Raw genomic sequence first — 22,096 nt, 5'->3', positions numbered from 1 at the left:
AGCTCATGTTATCTTAGATACTCTTTATGAAACTTTGTCACTTTTTAAGCATCATTCTAGATGCTCCACTTTCACTATCTCTATTTATTTGTCTCAACAATACTAGGGGAATAGGTGCTACTGTTTCCATTGGGCATCTGAAGAGACTGAAGCTTACAGAGGTTACTCATAGTGATTTGCAAAAATCTAACAGCTAGTGAAGTAGTGAGGGTTGGGACTTGTTCCTATGATAGTATCCAGACTTGAATCCAGAATTTATATAATTTGCACTCTACTTGTCCATGGTGGGAAGACTGATAGTGATAGTTGTTTCCTTCTACTTAGACTCCAAGTTTGGTTTTTGATTAATCATGTGTCCACAGGTGCCACTTCAGAATATCCTGCTATGGTAGTGATCAGCCCCAATGACTATTGCTCATGCCACTTCCGCATTGATAGGGCTCACCATGTCATATGGACTTGATGTACATTCCTGACTTCTTTAACCCTACTCTGCATCCCCTATTAGAGTTGTCTGGGATCTGGTCATTTGTTCTTTGAATAGTCCTCTAGAAAATCTTTTTGCTGCCTGAGCATACATAGAGGAGGAGAGAATCATAAATGGCTGGCATTTTGAAATCCTGGGCAAAACAAGTATCGTTTAATTTCTGGCTCCAAGTAAATTCAGTGATCCTGTCAAATCCTGAAAATTCATTTGCAATCTGATTTTCAGGATTGGAAAAAGAAATGTTTTGCTTGTCTGTCCTTGGAAAAGCTTTCTATTTATATACCATCAGTTAGTCCTCAAATCAACACCTTTCAAATTAGAGCCCAGATGTAGTTTCATTGGCATTAGTAATATCTAGGGTAATTTGCTTAGATGAGAGAGATGATTTAATATTTAATGAGAAATTTATAGCATTAATCCTCATCTTAAGCTAAATAAATGAACTTGATTCAGATGAGGCTTTTGCTCTCCATTCATTATCCAGGGCTTTACATAACTGTAACGCCCTGATGCTCTTCTCTTCATAGCAATCCTCCCTTGTGTTTTGTTGACTTTACTGTATAAAATTTTTTTCTCTTAATGTTCTTCAGTCTGTTTGTATTTGCAGTAAGATGAATTGTTGTCCCTAGATTTTTGCCCTTTGCTAGTAACTTTATTATCTCTTTCCTTTGACTTTGGACTTGGCATTGTGACTTGCCTCAGCCAATGGGAAGTTAGCCTATGTAGCACAAGGAGATGCACTTGGATCATTTTTGCACTTCTGACATCTCCACAGGAAGAAATTTCTCTGCTGAACCTATGATCCTAGGAAGATTAGACAAAGGTAGTAGCCCCCTTCCCCCCAGATGTATAGCCTGAAGCAGAATCATCCCAGCTAACTCAGATATAAGATAGTAAATAATTGTTTTAACACACTGAATTTTGGAGTCATTTGTTACACAGCAATAGCTCTCTGATACAGTATTTTACTAATCTATTTATATGGTACACTCAAGAGAGCACTAGATAAGGAAGCCAGAGTTTTTGATCTTTATCATTGTTTTACCAATATCAGGGTAGCTTTATGCAAGTTACTTACCTTTTTCAATTTCAGTGTATCCTTATCAGTGAGATAGTTGCTCTGAGGCAGAGGTAGAAATCAGCTCTATTCAGCTCAGATTATCTCTGATGTGGAATGTTGCCAAATTTGTATTAGGATGAACTTTTAAAATATTTAACTAGTATACATAAATTGATGGGACCTAGCCTCTGATAATAAGGAATTTGCATTTCCTTTCAGTGGGAAAACAGAAGTGTTTGAAAGATTTGCTGATGTAAAAGGAGGGGTGAATAGCTACTACATTCTCTCTTTTCATTTTGGAAGTCAGAATCATTGAATAACATAATAAAAGAAATCTCAAGAGATGGATAGTATTCCTCTGATGCTTTATATCTTTGATTGTTTATAATTTATTGGCTATTAAAATAATCTAAAAAAGATTATCAATTTTTTAAGTATGAACAGAAAAAGTCCTCCTTGATGTCATTTTTTTACCACAAATCAGCCAATCTACATTTCTGTCATCAAAATTTGAATGCTAAAATGATTTCAGTTTAATTAATAAATTATATTTATGGCTCATTAACTGAAAATCAAGGGGTGGAGTAGTTTTGGGGCATAAACTGAGGTCCTGAATCTATTTCTCTGCAATTACCTCTGTTTTGCCTACTTATTGTATTGGGTTCATCTCCACGCTGGTTTCCTCATGACCACAGATCAGGGTATGTACTTCTGTGTTTATATTAGAAGTGGAAAGAGCATAGCACAGCATAGAAAAGTATTTATCCTCTCTCAAGATGTAGTGCTCCCAACTTAATCACTTTGGCAAAAGGTCTGGATTTTCTTTTCTTTTTTTTTTTTTTGTTTTTTTTTTTGTTTGTTTTACCAACTGGAATACATTTTTGGGGCTTGGGCAGGGTTAGTCCTACCTCAAATAATATTTTTGCTACATAATGGAGAATGTATGAGATGGATATGAATATTTAACTTAGATCAATGTACAAGATAGCTAAATATATGTGTTAAAAAAACGATCATTGAAATGATTAACTGAGCTAAGGCATCAGATGGAAATGTTTTGTGATCTGAAAGCTGCAAGGGTCCAAATGTGCTGTATTTCCTAGAACTTTACAAAGTTAAACCTTGGCACTGATATGACATGCTGGACTTGGAAATACAGTAGGCCATACAAAAGATTGCTAACTTGTTCCACCAAGTGCAGGATAGAGGTTGTCCTCATTTTCCTTTGGCATATTGTTCTCATGGCAGATAAACCATAGAATTTAAAAAAAAAATCAAATACCAGTTTGTTGGAAAGGCAGACATAATTTCCAAAGAGATTTATTTATAGACATGCATACATTACTTACTACTTGCCAGACACACTTCTAAGCACTTAACAAATATTAACTCACAGGTTTCTGTTTCTGTAACTGCGTTAGGTTGGATCTAAATTATTAAGTTTCTAAATTTAAAAGGACCTGAGCTAAAAGTATGCCATCCCTGCAGATTAAATATGGCGTCCTGGAATTTTAGAAGTGAGAATTTTGTGTCTCAGAATTCTTATAATTATTTTTACTAGAGGGCCAAGTTTTTAGCCATGTTTGAGCCCTGCTGACTCTGTGGAAGTACTTTCCCTGTTAAACATCACTTAGGTGGGTGCAAATAGTCATCAGGGATGTAACCACTGATATGAACAGAGATGTACTCAGGAAATAAACTTTAAGGGATTTTTAGAATAGTTCAGTCTACAAAACACTAATATTCTCTCTAAATGTATATCATCCACATGTACTTATATATATAACGTATTCTTTAAATTATTTTGAACTGATTTTGTGCTTTTTGATCCTAATATGTTGATTCTAATACTTTGGGCTTGAACATTGGATTAATTAAAATTCTTAAATGACTATCCACTATGGCATTAAAAAACACATATACCTTTTATTTATGTATTTATATTTAATAATATACCTAATATCCACAAAACTGACACTGAAATGAAGAAATATTTTATTAATAGCATAAATCTACCTTTGTGGTCCTTTCACTGACTTTGGGTAACATTGAATCATACAAATGTCCAAAATAAATGTGTTTGTGTAGAAGGACACCTAAAAAGGAGTTGCATGTTGCCAAAGTCCAGTTTGCTTGGTTAAAAGGCTCTCTTGGGCTTGCTGGTCCCATTTTAGCATTTATGATAGCAATCAGTATCACCATTATTATCAGCAACATAGCAGTTAACTTCTATGCACACAAACTAAATTCTAAATTCTGTGTTAAGATGATTTACTTGCATTTTAATTTAATTCTTCTCTTAGCCAGAAAAGAATTTACATTCTTGGGAGAACCATTTATTTACTTTTGGATATATTTGAGATGAATAACAGGATGCTTTGATGTACATACACTTAGTGAAATGATTGTTATGGTCACATAAATTAACATGTCCATCACCTCTCATAGTTGGTTATTGTTGTGGTAAGAGCACCTCAACTCTAAGAAAAGTTTTAATTACACATTATTAAGTATAGTCCTCATATTATATTTTAAATTTCTACATTTATTTATCCTATATTATAGCTGCAAGTTTTACCCTTTGACTTACATCTCCCAATTTCTTCTCCTCTTCTGCACCTGGCAACCCTACATTTCTATGTATTCAACTTAATTTTTTTTCAGATTTTTTATATAAGTGAGATAACATTTTTATTTCTGCGTTTGGCTTATTTTACTTAGCATAATGTCCTTCAGGTTCATCCATGTTGACATAAATAGCAGTATCTCTTTTTTTAAGCCTAAATAATAACTCATTATGTGTGTGTGTGTAAGAGAGAATGTATATTTACACCACAATTTCCTTGTCCCTTCACCTATTGATGAACAACACTTAGGCTGATTCCATATCTTGGCCATTGTGAATCATATCACAAAGAACCTGGGCATGCAGATGTCTTTATGAGTTGCTAATTTTCTTTCCTTTAAATATATGCTTAACAGAGGGATTCCTGTTATGATAGTTCTGTTTTTAATGTTTGAGGCAACTCCATAGTCTTACCCAGAATGTCTATACCAAATAACATTCCAACTAGCAGTGTACAAGGGCTCCATTTTCTTTACATCCCTGACAACACTTGTTATCACTTGTCTTTTGAGAATAGCAGTCCTAACAGGGGTCAGATGATTTGATATTATGATTTTAATTTGCATTGGCCTAATGATCAGCAATGTTGAACATTGTTTCTGGTATCTGTTGGTCATTTTAATGTCTTTTTTTGTAAAAATATTCAGGTCCTTTGCTCAACTTTAATTTCCTCCTAAGCCATTAGCACCTTTCCATTTTGTTAATTGTTTTCTTTTCTGCGTGGAACACTTTGAGTTTGATATAGTCTCAGTTTGAAGTTGACTAATTATAAAAATCATACAACTAATAAATGGAATATCCCAGATTCAATCTGACTCAAGAGCTGTTTCTCAGAGAACAGATAAACATGCAGTGGTCTACACAGCATCCTAGGAGGCACTTCTTGATTTTCACCCATAAATAAGAACCTTTTGCTAAGAAACCATCCACGTGAATGTCCATCTGTCTTCTAGCTTAGGAGAGAAAGCTCTAAGCTGTGATTCCGAAGTCCTGGATTTTGGCCCCAGATCACTAACTGTGTCAGAAGTTCTGGATTTTGATTTCAGGTCAATCATGAGCTTGAGGACTTTGAGCAAGAAACTCAGTTTCTGTATCTTTCAAATAGGATGAGGACATCTGTTTTGTCTACTTTTAATGTAAAGTTATTAGGAACAGTGGCTATGATATGTGTTGTAAAGTATAGTGCTCTCTACAAATATGAGGTGGTGTTTTGAGAGACTTGAGCTCTTATTTAGGATGAGGGAAGATGTTTTGTGACCTTCCCCACATATCTTGTTTTCTACCCATTTTAGTTGTCATCCCCTCACTTTGTGATTTCTTGTCTTCTATTCCTACCAACCCATAAATCAAGGGATTTTTTTTTTCATTTATGTGTGGGTGGGGAGAGTTCTGAGAATATTAACAAGACAGCGAGGAACACAGGCCCTCACTGAGATAATTCATTCAGATCAGAAGGTAGGTTGAAAAGGCGTGTAAAGTGGTCCCACCATCAGCATCTTCAGTGATTTTAGCAAAAAAATGAAGAAACCTGAAGTTCAGAGTGCTTTTTAAGCCCCTCAAATGCCTATCAAGGTTTCCTGCTGTCTTTAAGTCATATCATGTGGTGGTTGGAATTTCAAGTGCTTTTCTGGAACCTCCTACCTTGAAAGCTCTGGGCAGCCCCCTCTTGGCACGGCATCAGAGTAATTTGTATACGCTGATCTCCTGGTGCCTGGGGAGTGAATGATGAAATATTCATGCTGGTGACCATTCATTTTGCCTCCTACTAAAAGCCTCAGCTATCATCCTCTTGAACGAGGGGGGGTGGTGGTGGTTATGAAATCTGCCTGCTGCTAAATGTCTGTGCATTCGTGAGAAAACCCAAATAGAGTTTGCAAAATCAGGTTTCCAGTTTGAATCAGCTTGGAGTGGGTCCTAGATATAACTATGAGAGCCTTTCCTAAAAGCCCCCAGCTGAGAACTCATTTGACTTCCTGTCCTTGGAGCTTCATTGCCATTGGAAAAGTGTCCTTATCTCGCAGGTTAATCGGGGAAACTTAAGTGTGAGACTGATATTGTTATATTTCACTTTCCAACACCACAAGACAATTTGGATATCATTGAGAGAGAGAGTTGTCTAGAGCTTCTAGATCATCCCATGGGGTAACTCTCATTTAAAATTACAAGATCAAGGTCAAAAAAATCAGGAGTCCCTTTTAAGTCAGTAAATTCATCACTCAAATTGAAAGCAATCTGTTTTGTCTTCAATGCTGTAAATGCCTTTGTAGTCTCAAGGGAAACTGGCTCATGCCGATCTGCTACTTGAAAGTCCACGGTGGCTGAATGCCATTGCTCTTGAAATGTCGCCTACTTTCTCAGACAAGCATGCAAGGCAAGCAGAGCTACAATTGTGCTGGGCATTGACTGTGAGGACACATCTCAGTTTGGGTTCTTGAGACCAGCATGTAGATTCAGGGAGTTTATTTGGGAAAGGATCCAGGAAACAGGGTTAAGGTAGAGGTAGAATGAAAGAGAGCAAGAGGATAAGCCAACAACAACAGCAATGATAAATGAAGCAAAAAGTAAAAGAAACCTGAAGTTCAGAGTGCTAACAATGTTAGTGACATCGTTGCTACTGTAGCAATTAGGTTTCACATCATGACAGGACCTCTGAGAACCCTGCCTCTAAAGGACAGGTTCTGTGTCCAGTGTCTTCTGAATCCTCACTCCCATGGTTTCATGGCTACCCCCTACTCCCTACTCTGCTTTTGCACATTGATCTCTATTTTTGGAAATTTCCCATCAGCCATTTGTACCAATCCTATTTGACCTTCAAAAGTCATGCAACTAGATCCACCCTTGATGCTTCTGCAAAGGGCCCAAATCTGTATCCAGAATAAATTCTCCCTTCCCATCAGCACACCCTGTATCCATCCTAGTTTTTATTTATTCAACTATTCATTTGACTACTAATCATTAATCATTTGCAACTGACAAAGAATCATGTATTCAGATTGACTGCATCTTTTTTTAAACATAAAATAAGGCCTATATTTTAACTGTCTATGACAGAGGTCATGCAGCTTCTAGACCAGCAAGATCAGCATTCCCTGGAAGCTTATTAAAAAATATTATTGCTGGATCCCATCCCAGAGCTGATGAATCAGAAATTCTAGAAATGGATTCCAGCATTCTGTGGTTTTTCACAGGTCTTCCAGATGATCCTAAAGTGTCTGGTCATAATAAGCAATCAATGAATTTTGGTTAAATGAGACTAGATTTAATACTCTGTCAGGGGAATTCTAGTCCAAATTAAGAAAAACAAACTCTTCTAAAATGCAGTCTCAAATGAAAAAGGGTTCTTCCATGTAAAATAATGATAATTCACTCCTGAGGCGATTGACATCTGAGGGTCTTCTCAGTTAGTATGCTATATCAACATAAAGACAACAATGAAACACTAGTGACCATAGCATGTTTAAGATGCTTCTCCACCCAGTTCCCCTCCCAGAGGTCCCTCGGACCACACATCTGTCATGTGTGTGATTGACAGGGTGTCTATGGATCAGTGCTTCTGTTAAACTCTTGTGCCCTGCCAATCATTAGGAGGCAATATCCACTTTATACAAAGAGAGTATCCCCTCAGGGCATTCAAATCTCAATCTAAATTATTCACTATTGGGGGTCAAGCTCTTAAGACAACTGCATCAAAACTGGTTGTTGAGGATGCAACAGTTGGTCAGTTGGCTCTAGGGAGCCCAGATTTGTACATGGATTCCTTAAAAGTACAGCCTAAACCCTGCTGGATTGCTTTAGTTTGTCTCTCCTCCTTCATCTTTTCTTGTATCTTCTTGCTTCCTTATCCTTTTGCACCAGAAACTGAGAAATCACACGTACCTTTCACACTGCCATACTATTGTGAACCATTTTTCTAAGTGCATCATAGATGTTTTAAAAACAAGGAGCAACTAGAAGAAATCCCAACAAATTTTTGTAGCTCCACGGAGCACGGGTTAGGGAAGAAAAGAAGCTTTCTCCTGAGTCACAGCCAGGGAGGTACTTTTGCTATAGCGGTATCAGTCTCAGAGTTCAGCATTTGTAGCTACCCTGGAGACATAATAATGCATTTTGGAAAATATACATGAACACAGGTGGGAGGAATCCCCTGTGGTTAGGATACTGCTTTTGGTCACGATTCTTGGCATCTGCCATAAGTATGGAATCCTAGAAATCTGTAATCATTTGCAGAGGCTGTTTCATCCTCTGCCTTAAAGGGGGTTTCCCATCAAATGGCAGTTTTCTGGTAGATGCAAGTGGTAAATCTCACCTTTTCAAAGAAAGGGCTGGTGGGACAAGGTCAAAGCTTGCTTTTCCTGAGCATTGAACATAGAAAAACACTCAAGCATCCTTCTCAAATACTAATCTCTAACCTGCCAATTTATCAAGATTTTGTTCTGTGGTTTTCATAATAATATAGATTAATCTTCACCAGGAGATGTGCCCAAATGCAGTATTTTTCAAGACAATTCAATAAGAATTTATTGAGTCCTGCTAAGTCAGTGGTTTTCAAACGTTAGCATGCAAAAGAAAAGCTTAACCTTGATGTGTAGAAGGAACTAAGTGAAATCTTATTAAAACTGCAAGTGTGATAAACCTACTTCAACCTACTTCAACTTACTGAAGCTGAGTTTTGATGGGGGTGGTGGAGAAACTGAGGAGGAGAGAAACTTGGCTTGACAGACTGAACTTTAATCCAGGTGATTTTAAAGGAGTCTTTGTACGACACAGTGAGAAACTCTGTGAAATGACTGTCATATTTTAATAGTGGTTTTCTGTTTCCAAGAAGACTCTACTTAGCATGGGATTTTTGAACATTGTAGCAGGTAAGTTTGAACCTATAACAATGTCCCTTTTTATTCTTTATATTTGGAAATAATTAGTTTCAGGAAGATAACATACTCCTTGGGTAATGGTCTTATTCTGACATTCACTAATTCTTGGACACATTGCTTCATTTTTTTTTTTGAGATTTGATTTCTGTGTCTATCAAATGGTAATGAGATGATTTGAGTAAAATGACTGGCACTCTCCCTGGAAATTGAAAAAGCGTGTACTAGAGAGAAATGAGAGAGTGTGTAGAATCATACTTGCAGATGACAGGTGAAAAGTCACCTAATATGGCCCATGACACATAGACATGTCGGGGTTCATAGAAGGCAACCGAAAGACTGAAATGAATTGCAAAACTCCAAAGATGGATTTGTATTTCTTTCTTATGGTGAAATTTTAATAGAGATAAAGTTAAAGTAAGATTTCATTCATTATTTTAACCTCATCAAAACCTGGCAGGTGTAGGCTTTGGTCTTTCTTCAGATTTTTCTTTGAATTGGAAACCCAACCATAGGCTGAGAGGAAACAAACATAAGTACTCTATTGCTTGGTCATCATAATTTAAACAATTTTCTTGCCACTACTTTAAAGTTTCTTGTCCTCAGTTTTTACATAACCTTGGGCTGCCAGAACCCCCTACCAGGAAGAGTCTCTTAATGCATCATCTCTGATCCTCGCCCTGAGCACCCCAGTGCTGGTGGGGAAGCATGGAGCAGTGCAGACTGGTGTTGTTGATCATTCCTGAGCATCAGCATCAGATGCATCCCCAATATTAGCTACCATATTTCTAACCAACTTATTCTACAGATTAAAAAATTTCCAACGGATCCCCGAATCTCCACCTCTTCAATCTCTACCCACCCTTCTCAATGAGTGACTTAATCTCCCACAGGCAGAGAAATTTGAAACCACTTTCTGGATGCTCTTTCAATGTCTAGCTGTCACATCTTCAAACCTGCCTACATCTGTGATCCTTCTGTCCTAATTTTCTCCTGCTACATCAGGGAAGGGAATGCTCATCCTAACTAAATCCATTCTTTCTACCTGGGTTTTGAATCCCTCTTCTTAAAATCCAGATGCCATCAATGCTTCCTTCTGGTACCATCAATGATTCCTTCTTTTGTTTATTCACCCATTCTTCTCCCTACCAGTCAACTGCTATCAACACTGAAGCTTACGTAAGACTTTAACATGCTAAAATCAAAATTCCACTGTAAATGCCACTTCTCTCCCACTCAAATTCTGTGTTTCTCCCTCCTTTTCAAAGCCATATTTCTCTAAAGTCTTCTCCATTTTCTCACCTTTTTTGTTGTTGGGGGTGGGGAGATATGGGAGATTAAACTCAGGGGCACTTCACCACTGAGACACATCCCCAACCCTATTTTGTATTTTATTTAGAGACAGGGTCTCACTGAGTTGCTTAGTGCCTTGCTTTTTGCTGAGGATGGTTTTGAACTTGCCATCCTCCTGCTTCAGCCTCCCAAGACACTGGCATGTGCCACTGCACCCAGTGCTTTCCACCTGCTTCCTAACATGCAGCCTGGCTTCTACGTGGAGGTCATTGATCATTTGAATGGCACTTTATCAAATATGATTTTTTTCAACCCTCATGTTTTTTACTTCATAGCTACTTTTGACTTCATTGTCCTCCTTCAAACCATCTTCTCCAAGATTTTTCCAGCCATTATATCTGACATTCTGCCTATCATTTGGGTCATTCCTACCCAATTAGTCACTTTTAGCTCATCTTCCTCCACTGGTTCAAAGAAGGCAACCAAAAGATTGCATTTTGATGAAACCTAAATATTAGGTTTCATCAAAGCTGAGTTTTAAGACCTATATATTTCTTCTGGGAAATGTCATCAATCCTTATTACATCAATTATCACCAAAAATCTAACTTTTATGTAGCCATCTCCAGTACAGAATTCTTTGAAACCTAGGTTCTTATAACCTATTTGTCCACTAATTTCTTTGTCTGGATCACAAAGGTGATCATTAAGGTGGTTAATTTAACAAGCCTCATAGTCACATTTGTTAATTTAACAAATCTCATAGTCACCCTTTTCTCAAACCCAATCACCTTGTAGAATTTTTTGGCTAAGTTGGTACTTAGCCACATACATCCGAAAATGAACAGTCCCTTCTTGATATCTTTCTCTTCATTTGTAACCTCCCTTACCCAACACAACCATTATTCCTTCATGAATTACAGATCTTTTATTTAAACCTCCAGAGCATCTCTTACACATGCCAACATCTCTGTATGTTCATTGTCACTATCCTAGAGAAAGCTGCCATCTTCTCTCACTAGGTTCCTCTAGTAGCCTTACAGCCTGATAGGCCTTAATTAACTCTGAGCCTTCTCCTTCAAACTTTCTCATTGCTCTGATAATAATGACCAAGAGCTTTAGCTTGGCCTACAAAACCTGGCATGCTTTCTATCACATAACCTTTGTACAGTCAGTTGCTTCTGTCTGCCTTTTACCTCCTAGTTGGGTTAATTCCTGATCACTCCATGGATCTCAGCATAACTTACTACCTCAGGAAAGCATTTCCTTGTCACCTTCTGGTCTTGGTCAGTTTTCTTCATTGTACACTATAGTAGCACTGCATGCCATTTATTTCATTGCATTAATTAGTCTTAGATCTTGTATCCATTAATGTGATTACTTGCTTCATGTAGGTCTTATCCACTCAACAGTAATCTCCATGGGAACGGGGACCTTATCTATCTATTTATTTATTTTTTGGTGTTGTTCACTGTTATTCCCCCCAGTGCCAAGCACATAATAAGTCCACAATGAAGAGTTATTGAATGAATGTATGAACATTGGCCTATAAGCCCATTTTTGTGTTAGAGCAGTGACCCTATTTAATTTTCTCTCTATCACTGATAATTCTATGGTCATTCTGTGGCTAAGAATACAGTGGGCAGACAGAATCTCCTGACTCACTGTCATTTCTTTGTTGCATAGGAATTTAGGGCCACTTATTAAGGAAATTACTTGACAAAGTGAATAGCACTATTTGGAGAGGAAGGAAGAAAGAGGGATAAAAATAGTCACATTGAAATTTTAGTGTCCAGGCCCTGACACTTTGGAAAAGTGTTCAGAGAAAAAGCATGCTTTAACACAATCAACAAAGACCCAAATTAGATGTGAGGTGTTTTTTTTTTTCCTGTAAGAAATGAGATACACAATTACTTGCATTTTTAGTCTTTCCTTTTGTCTTAAGGGAAAACAGCATTTTAAAGGGGGTAAATTTTTACATGTTTTTGATTCATGGCAGGGGAAATAAAACACAGTTCATATTTACTGATCACATACTATTTTTGAGGTATTGTACTGTGTTCTTTGAATTGAAAATGATCCTTGATGGTGTTTCAGAAGCTATTTTGGCAAGTCCAATGACCCCTTTCCATTCTCTTGTCTTCAGTAGGCTAAACAGACTAGAGAGAAGTAACCCTCCCCTCAAAAAATTATGGCCATTGCATTGAGAAAATTCAGCAAATTTGCCTCATAATGGATTCATTAAAATGTCCATTTGATCCTCTGATCCAGTCCTAGTTTAATCCTCAAGGTTCAAGAGTTAAGTTTTATTTGGTTGATTTCACTGCTAGCTCTTGTTTGAGTTTTACATCCTGGCTTGGTGAACTGGATGGTAGTTTCCAATGGAAAAAGAGTGATTAAGAGCTGGTCAGAGGCTAAATCCAGTGACATAGTTTGGGTTCTCACCATTCCAGGCTCAGCTGGAATTTAATGACTTTTGTGAGTTGTGCTGATATTCTTTCTGCTGGCCACTCTCATCACTTGTTGCATGATGTATATGGTCTCAGGAATAGAGCTGGGAATGACGTTTTCATCAGAACTTTGCAATAATAACACAGGAACCTATTAATCAGTTTAATTTTCAGGGAAGCTTTCAATGAGATCATTAAAGTTGCATGAAAAATCACAGGTGCCTGGGGAATCTCCTTTTGGTTAGAAGGTACCAGATGGTCTCAAGAAAACACATGAACTGCACTATAACCCTTGAGTGTAATTTTTTTTTCATTTGATCTTCTCTTTGTGATTTCTTTATATTGAGACAAAAATAATTCCTATTATGTGTTGCATCAATGTTAAGCATATGGTTTTAGCCAATGTTATTAGTACAAATTGTGCTTTCTTTCACAGACTGAGAAAATACCCCAAAGGCTCCAAGAAACCCCAAATGTCATTTAATTCATTCATCTGCCTTTAATTTTTTTTTAAATTTAGAGATAAGGCCTGGCTCTGAACTCACAATCCTTCTGCCTCAGCCTCCCTAGCTGCTGGGATTACAGGTGTGTGACACTGTGCCCAGCTCTTATCTACCTTTTGATGAAAAATACTGATGCCTTGAAAGAGTGGGGAGTTTGATATTTAAAATTAAATCTATATACTAAGCAAGGTGCTAAATACTTTACATACATTATCTGATTTATAGATGTTTATATATAATATGATTATAAGCATAAAGAAAAAAAATTCCTTAAAATTGTACTTGGAGAAGTAGACTTTGGGAAGATCATTCAAAACTTGTTCAATTTTGTAATGCCAGCAATAACAATACTAATTAAAAATACTAGCTTGTTAAAACAACATAGACTTCATCTATAGTAAAGATAAAGGTAGCTTGGTGGAATGGCATATAAAGAGGGGATGTAGGTGCTTAGATGAGTGACAGTTGCTCAGTAAACACTTTCAAAGTAGACACATGTCCGAACTGAGCCAAGAGGCAGAATGTGGGGTAAACATTCACTACCATATTCCTCTGTGACGTGCTGGATTTTGCTGTGTTAATGCACATAGCATAGCGCTCCACTGTAGTTACTCAGTGCTGCAAAACATCATATGATGAGAAAAAAACTGCCTATCAATCAACGTGACTTCTGAATTACACTGCCGTAATTCTCCTATTTAATAACTGTACATAAGTAGAATTCACATATAAAAGCAGTGCAGCAGAATAGACTACTTTTTATGTTAAATATTTTTGGTTGTTGGTACACACACACACACATGCACACATACCTTTTATATAATGAAGGGTTCTTAAGTTTAAAGGTTTTATTTAAATAACATCCTTGGGGCCATCCAGCTAGTAAATCGAGGCCTGGGTTTAGAGCCAAGATTATGCTTTCATTCCTCCAAGGAATGTCAGGCATTTTAATGAAGAAATTCTATATGCTTCTTGGGAAGGACACAAAATCAACATCTAGCAATGACCTCATATGGGTAAGCAATGAAATATATACAGATTCACATGCCAATGTCTGAATCATTTTGAAGTGGATTATTCTTCTTTGTGTAGAGAGAGCCTATGTAACTACCAAAATTGTACGCATACTAAATAGTTGATTTAAAATATGTCAATTTTATAGAGTCTACCCTTTGCCTACTGCACCATTCAGTCCTTCACAGCTATTTATAGAGAAAGAAGGATAAGTATTTATGGTACTCATAATTTTAGAAAGATATCATTAAACTCCAAGATCTTTCTTCTTGTATCCATGCAATACAGTCAAAAATATTGAGTTATTAAGATGTTAAAAGTGAAAGCTCACATTAATGTCAAAGTCTGACATTGTCAGCCAGTTCTATACTCCTTCAAAATGACCACAAAGATAGCAGGTTATCATGAACAGCACCCCGTTTCTAGAATCAAAAGACATGTTCTGAACCGACTACTGTCAAGTTATGCAGTTTGGGGAAACTCAGAATGATAAATGTGAACATTCTTTATAAACTGTGAACTTTGATTCAAATTTAAAATATTTATTATCATAATTGTTCACCAGTCTGCCACCATTTTGTCTTGGTCTCATTAGATGTGATGGTACCGACTGCTCTCATAGCATCAGTCCTGAAGAGTAAATTGTTTGAGCTGACAGAAATTTTTAAGTGCTTCCATAGAAATTCAGGACTGCAAGGGGCAGCAGAAATTATGGAGTTCAGAGTTTTAGTCTTATAGATGCAGAAACTGAAGCCCCAAATGATGAAGTGTCTTTCCAAAGATCACCCCACTACTTGATGATTCCTGAACCCAAGTTTATTCCCACTGACAAATTATCTTTGACTCCTACCTGAGATAGGATGCCATTCTTAGTCTTGTCAAAGTTATTCTCTATCAAACAAATGAGAATCAAGCAGAATACAATTGACATGTCTCTATCTCGAACCTCACCTTTTGGAATTAGATATTTAGCCATAAAATTGGTCTAGATCCAGCTTAATCATCTGCTTTTAGCTTCAGTTTTTCCATACAGACTTGAGACTTTTTACAGCATCCCATGAAGCTGAAATTAGATGAGTACAATAATTAGCTTTCTATAAAATGATTGGTCTCTAATTTGCAGTAGAATTATTCATTTTATTAAACTTGAGAATTCTGAAAGCCAAATATTTAAAATTCCATGTTATGTAATATTAGACCTTTTGCATAAAAATAAAATATAGAAAATTATCTTAATGCCAAGAACAATAACAAGCAGGCCCTTGGTTTCAAGGTAGCATTTTTCCAGCAAAGCATCTACCAACAATTGTAGATGAAGCGAGGAAAATGAGGGAACCTCATTTTGAACCCCAATTACTGACTCTCGCCTCTGTTCATCTTTCCTATCATTTAGGAGACTCAAGGTGACACCAGCTTTCCTAAAACATTGAATTGTGTCACTGGAAATGCCTCCTTCCTCAGATTAATTAGGAAAACTCTTTAGGGATACAAAAAATAGTTCTGCACAAATTAGTTCAAAATGCTGAAACTGAAAATGAAATGGTGAGTACATATGCCTCAGGCACTAATAAGCACTTTCTCTAGGCTTTGGCAATGTCTTTAAGTGATCCCCCCCTCTCCTCCCTAGAATAAAACAATGCAGTGAGGGTATGAAAAAGAAGCTTTTTAGACATTCTTGACCTTAGAAAACTCATCAGAGAGAGAACTTGAGAGGGGAGATGATGGCTTTTTGAGAAATGGGACATTAAAAAAAAGAAAGAAAGAAAGTAAAAGAAGAAAAGACAAGCTGAAAGGATTCTCACTAGATATATTTTGTCTTCTTCAGTGGTCAAGCAAGTGTTCTTTAAATTTCCTAAACCACTCTTTCCTATGCTTCTGGAAGGATAGATTTTTACATCTGATATCTAAAAGAGGGATGGTTTGATTACTTAGAAATTGCAGGCAAAAAAAAAGGCTCTTTATTACAAAAAGTCTACCAAAATAAGCAGAAACAAAGATCAAAATTCATCAAATATGTAATTCATATCTATGTGGATTTTTATTGGTACTTACCTCCTATTGTCATGAAGAGAAATAAACAACTCCTTTACTAACAGGATCTTGGGGGATTTTTTTTTTTAACTTCCTAGTGGTCAAACATCATGTGTCAATGATGGCACAAGGCCTCAAGCTTCTTTCTAAGTAGCCGACCTTTTCTAGGGTTTAGCAGCTACATATTGACATATATTCCATCATCTTTTTCAGATTCCACAATCCAAGAGCTGTAAAACCCCCAGATTCTTTAAAAATGTAAATAACAGGTTGTAGTTCTTAACTCTCATGTTACGAGATCATGATTTCTCTACAGTCCATATTCCTAATTGGTCCTAGATATAATATTTTTAAAAATCCCAGTTTAATATGACAAATAATGAACACACACATGGTCTGGTGAAAGGATTATAAGAAAAAGTACAGAGATGAATAATGAGACAGAGACACTCCAAAACATTTACCAAGGGCAGTGAAGATCCATTGTATAAATCCCAGATCATTTAGTTAACTAGGCAGGTTTCTGCCTGGGGTCTGGAGAATGAATTAGAGAAGAATTAAAACCTTTGCTTTTCCAGGCCTATAAATATTTTATCCCTCCCCGTTCTCTTAAGAATTGTTTACTTTTGTAAATGATTCCACATTTAAAGCTGCACAAACATTCCAATGACATATGATCAGACTTCAAGAACAGGTTTTGTCTGGTAACTCAAGTTGCTTTGTCTCAGAGCCCTGAGTACAGGAGTCTATGATTGATGGGTAAGGTATGCAATTAGAAAGAAGGTCGGAAGTTCAGTTATAACTTTTCTATAATGAGTCTCAGCCTAATCTATACCCACCCCTAACCCTAAATACAAGAAAAAATACAAATTGCAATGATTAAGAAATGTTTAGAAACTGATTTTCTGGTCACTATCATACCCCCAAAATAAATCAGGTGTCACTTAGCCATGAGCACTAATTCCAAAGCACAGGAAAGATGGGAAATTCAGGGAGTCACATCTATTCTATGAGTTATTATTTCATCATCCTTCATCATTGTTTTTTCTTGAAACCATCAAATAAAGTCCCAATCAGAAAATGGAAAATTGTGCTTGAAGCACATGTTGACATGACTGTCAGCAAACAAAAACACACTCAAAACTGAATTCTCATTCTGATCAAGATGTGTGTGATTTGTCCACTTGAGTTTTTAATACACAGATACTTTTTGCTCTTTCCTTCTTTATTCTTACAGCTAGTAATTGTTCAAACCTATTCTTAACCCAACATGAAGCTAAGCATGTGGGACAAACATAAATGAGTTAAGATCCTGCCTTCCAAGCATTTTTCGGCATCAATTACACTAGAAAAATAGCTAGGATTTGGGGGGATTTTTTTAACTTCCTAATGGTCAATAAAAGGCAACCTTTTATTCTTAGCACTGTGCCTGGAACATGGCATGCAAAACTTTGCTTAACTTTATTGCAACTCTGAATTTTACCTATCATTATCCCAATTTATAACATATAAGAAACTGAAAATTAAGTAACTTGTCTACAACCAAGTTTTTGTGTGCTGCAGCTCTTTGGCTCCAAATCTTATACATTTTCATCCACTATGCCAAACTTCTTTCCTTAATTTATACTCTAGCAGGAGAGTCCAGACACATGACCATATGTCAGCAGGCTTTCCAAGCCAATAATTACAGATGTTGTTCCATTAGTATCAATACCTAAATGGTTCTGTGCCACATGTGTTTGGCTGAACTCCTTTACATCTCAGAGTCAGCAGGGATGCTGCTTTCATCTGTTGACAAATCAGTTCCCCTTGCTGCTGACTAGCTGAGGTAGGGAGTCTATTGCCCCATTTTCTTAGAATTCTGTAGCTCACAAACTGGAATCCCTTCTGTCTTGGTCATTAATCTGTTGTAGGTGCCAGGGAGCTGGAAGCCCATATGACCCAACATTGTTCAAATTGCAACACCAGACCAGTGGTTAATGATATGCATGTTCAGGGACTTAGAGGATAAGTATGCTGATGTCAGCAACTGTGAAACATCAAAACAAAGATATATTAATGGATGGATAGATGGATAGATATATGTTAGAGCAAATAAAATGATATGATAATTGCAGATTCTAGGCCATGGACATATGGATTTTTAGTAAATATTCCTTTGACTATTTTTTTTATATTTGGAAGATTTCAAGACAAAAAAATGGAGGGAAACTGCAACATCTTCACGGATATTTAAAGCATGAAAAACTGGATAGGTTTGCATGATAAAGAGGATAACATTCCTTCCAATTTGTGGCACATTTGGTTTTGGATGGAGGGGAGTGTTTTAGTCATCTTTTTTCACTGCTGTGACTAGAAGACCCAACCAGGACAATTATAGAGGAGGAGAAATTTATTTGGGGGCTCATAGTTTCAGAGGTCTCAATCCATAGACAGCCAGTTCCGTTCCTGGGGCTTGAAGTGAGAGTGAACATCATGGCAGAGGAGTGTGGCAGAGGGAAGCAGCTCACTTGATGATCAGAAAGCAGAGAGAGGCTCCAATAGCCAGATACAGAATATATACCCCAAAGGCACACCCCCAGGGACCCACCTCCTCCAGCCACACCCTCCCTGCCTTCAGCTACCACTCAGTTAATCCCATCAGGGATTCATTCACTAAATGGGTTAAGACTCTCATAACCCAATCATTTCACCTCTAAACCTTCTTGCCTTGTTTTACACATGAGCTTTTAGGGGACACCTCATATCCAAACCATAACAGAGAGTCTCACATAGGTTGTTTTCACCCTCAAAGTATTATAACATTAAAATCAATTTCTTTATCTGTCCAGATGCTGCCCTGCTGACCCAGGGCATGGACTTGCCACCAGGTTTAGACCTAGTGCCACCCGACCGTGAGTCCATGCTTCTCTTAGACTCGTTCTTTGTTCCTGGGTCTTGCTCATTGCATCAGATAGTTTATGGCAGATTCTATCATGGAATGCCACTGTCTCTTTTTGAAATTTGCCATCCATGATGTCTACCCAGGTCCCTCAGATGTTTGAATATACTGAATCCTATCAGTGGGGAAGTTCCAGGTCTTTTTCGCAGGCTTCTCAGACTCTTTATACATCAGTGGCAGTAAATGATTAATCAAGAAAGGGAAGTTTTTAGTGGGTACTTGCTATGAAAATTTGAGTTTCAATTCATTCCCAGAGAAGATAGCCTATTAACACCAATAGAAAAAAAATGGACAAAACTTAGCAATTCATATAAATAATATAAAACATAAACATTCTGAATTTTAATTATTATGGTGGGTTTATAGTTACTTCACATTGTGATTTTAATTTTAATTTCTTTAATACCTAAATAATGAAGGACATGGAAAAACTCTAAAGAGGGATGTGATCCATCAGATGGGGTTGCAATATGATCTGCACATTTACTTCTCAATCCTTCCCCAGAAGAAAAGTCTTTCTGGGGAATATGGCTAGTGTCTCATTGGGAGGTCTTCCCCAGAGGGATCCAAGTCACCCTAAATCTTAATATCTCAAATAATTAACAAATAATAAAACTCAAACACTCAGAAATATATTTATAAAAGCGAAGCCCCTGATAGATCTAGTCCATATGGGATTTTGAACTAGACAAAGACAAAATGGCTCTGGTGGTTCATTTAAGGGGGTACATCAAAGGCAAGTGTAAGGTTTCAGGGGCGGAGTCTTGCTTTTTTGATGTCTTGCAGTCAGCAAGTTGATTGACATGTTGGCAGGTCACATCCTTGTCAGGTGCTGTGTGGGATCTTAGGCAGAGCTTGAGGGAGAAATTCACCTGCAACAGGTGGTCAGTCCCTGTGGGGAGTGCCCCAGGGAGTTCTCAGTGCCAGACTTATCCCCTCAGGAGGCTATAATGAGCAACATAATCCATACACGGCCCACAGATGGCTAGTGACAAAAAGCAATGTTTCCAATATTAGCAATTATACTTTTAAACACTAAAATTTTAATTCATTCATCAAATATTTATTGGGTGTTAACAATGTGCCAGGCTCTATTTTGAGTGCTGGGTTATATCAGTGAATATCTGTTGAGTTTGACATGTTTGTTAGACTTGTGTTTTAATGAAGGAATCAGACAATCAACAGGATGCATCCACAATACATAGGGATCCACGATGACAAGTGATAAGGAGAAAAAAGTAATTCTAGGAGTGAGTAAGAAACACTAGGGAAGGGGCAATTGAACACCTAAAAAGGGTACTGGGGGAGAGCAGAAGGAATGGGAAGTAAAAAACAGGGGTGGACAAATACCAGAAGGATCATATGACTAACCAAGAGCAAGGAAGGGCTGCAGCAGGAGATGACATCAGAATTGGAAGCAGTAACGCTGGCAGTAAAGCCTCTGGGTTCTTCTCTGAGTCCTAGGAGAGAGTCTGGAGCAAAGGGTTGGCAAGACCTGACTTTTTTAGAGGCTTACTCTAGCAGGTCAACGGAGGTTTAAGGGGAATAGGGGCAGAAGCCAGGACACTTGCTTTGTCCAGGTGAGAGACAATGGTGATTTATACCAGGTGGATGCAGGGGAGGTAGTGGAAATCATTCAGATTCTGAAAAGTTTGGAAGGTCAAGTGAATAGGGCTTCTTGAACTTGATGAATGGAATAAGCAATAAGATAGGAAAAAATGTAGTATTCATGTATTTTAGTCTAAGCAGACTCTGGAAGGACAGAGTCAGCATTACCTAGGATGCGAAGACTGTAGGAAGAACACTTTTGGTTGTTGTTTTGTTTTTGAAAATAGGAAAAAGGAGGAATGGCAAAAATAAAGTGCTCAATCCTATACATTTCAATTTCAAGTTTTTTGCTACACATACACATGTAGATGTCAAGTAGATCATTGGATATATAACAGATCTGGGTAGAGAAACCAGGGAAGGAGACCAAAAGGAATGGGGACAGGGATACAATGGAATCCTGGAGTTAGCAATATTCTGAATGTCAAGGTAAAGGGTTTCATGAGGATCACCTATGCCACCTGCTGTTACACATCAAGTACTAGAGGACTGAGAATTGATTGCCGGCTTTAGCAATGTGGAAGGTCTCTGGCAACATTGACAGACTTAATTTTGGTGGGAGATATGATTAAAGGATTTTCGAGGAGGATTCAAGAAAGAATAGAAGATAAATTAGAGACAACTCTTTCAAGTTGTTTTGTTGTAAAAGTAGAGAGATGGGGGCTTGCAGGGTGAATAAGTAGAAAGAAAGGCTGGTATGTACTTTTCTCATGATGCAAGTAGAATAGCAATAAGTTAGATAAACTAATTCTGAAGGGAAAAGGGGATAATTTCTGGAGAAATTGTTTTCTAGATGAATGGGGATGGAATGTAAGGTAAAGAGAACCTCAGTCAGCTAGGAACATGGGATCCACAAGTCAATAGGAAGTAGATCATGTGGACTCAGGTAGCATAGGAGGTGTGTGTTGTGATTGCAGATTAAGTAGAAAAATACTTGGGTCTGGGGCTGTAGCTCAGTGGCAGAACACTTGCCTAGCAAGGCACTGGGTTTGTTCCAAGGCACCACATAAAAATAAACAAATAAAATAAAGGTAATGATGTCCATCCACAACTAAAAAAATTTTAAAAAATAAGTAGAAACATACTCAATATTTATTTAGTATGGTAACTTATGCCAATGTTATGTTTTCTGGGAAATGTTAAAATTTCTGAGAAACGTTAGTCTTATACATTATTCAAAGTGTTTTAATAGTCTTTTGGGAAGGTAATAACCAGT

This window comes from Spermophilus citellus (assembly GCF_964194105.1).
Source record: "Spermophilus citellus genome assembly, chromosome: 3".
Taxonomy (NCBI): Eukaryota; Metazoa; Chordata; class Mammalia; order Rodentia; family Sciuridae; genus Spermophilus; species Spermophilus citellus.
Note: the sequence above shows the minus strand (reverse complement) of the source record.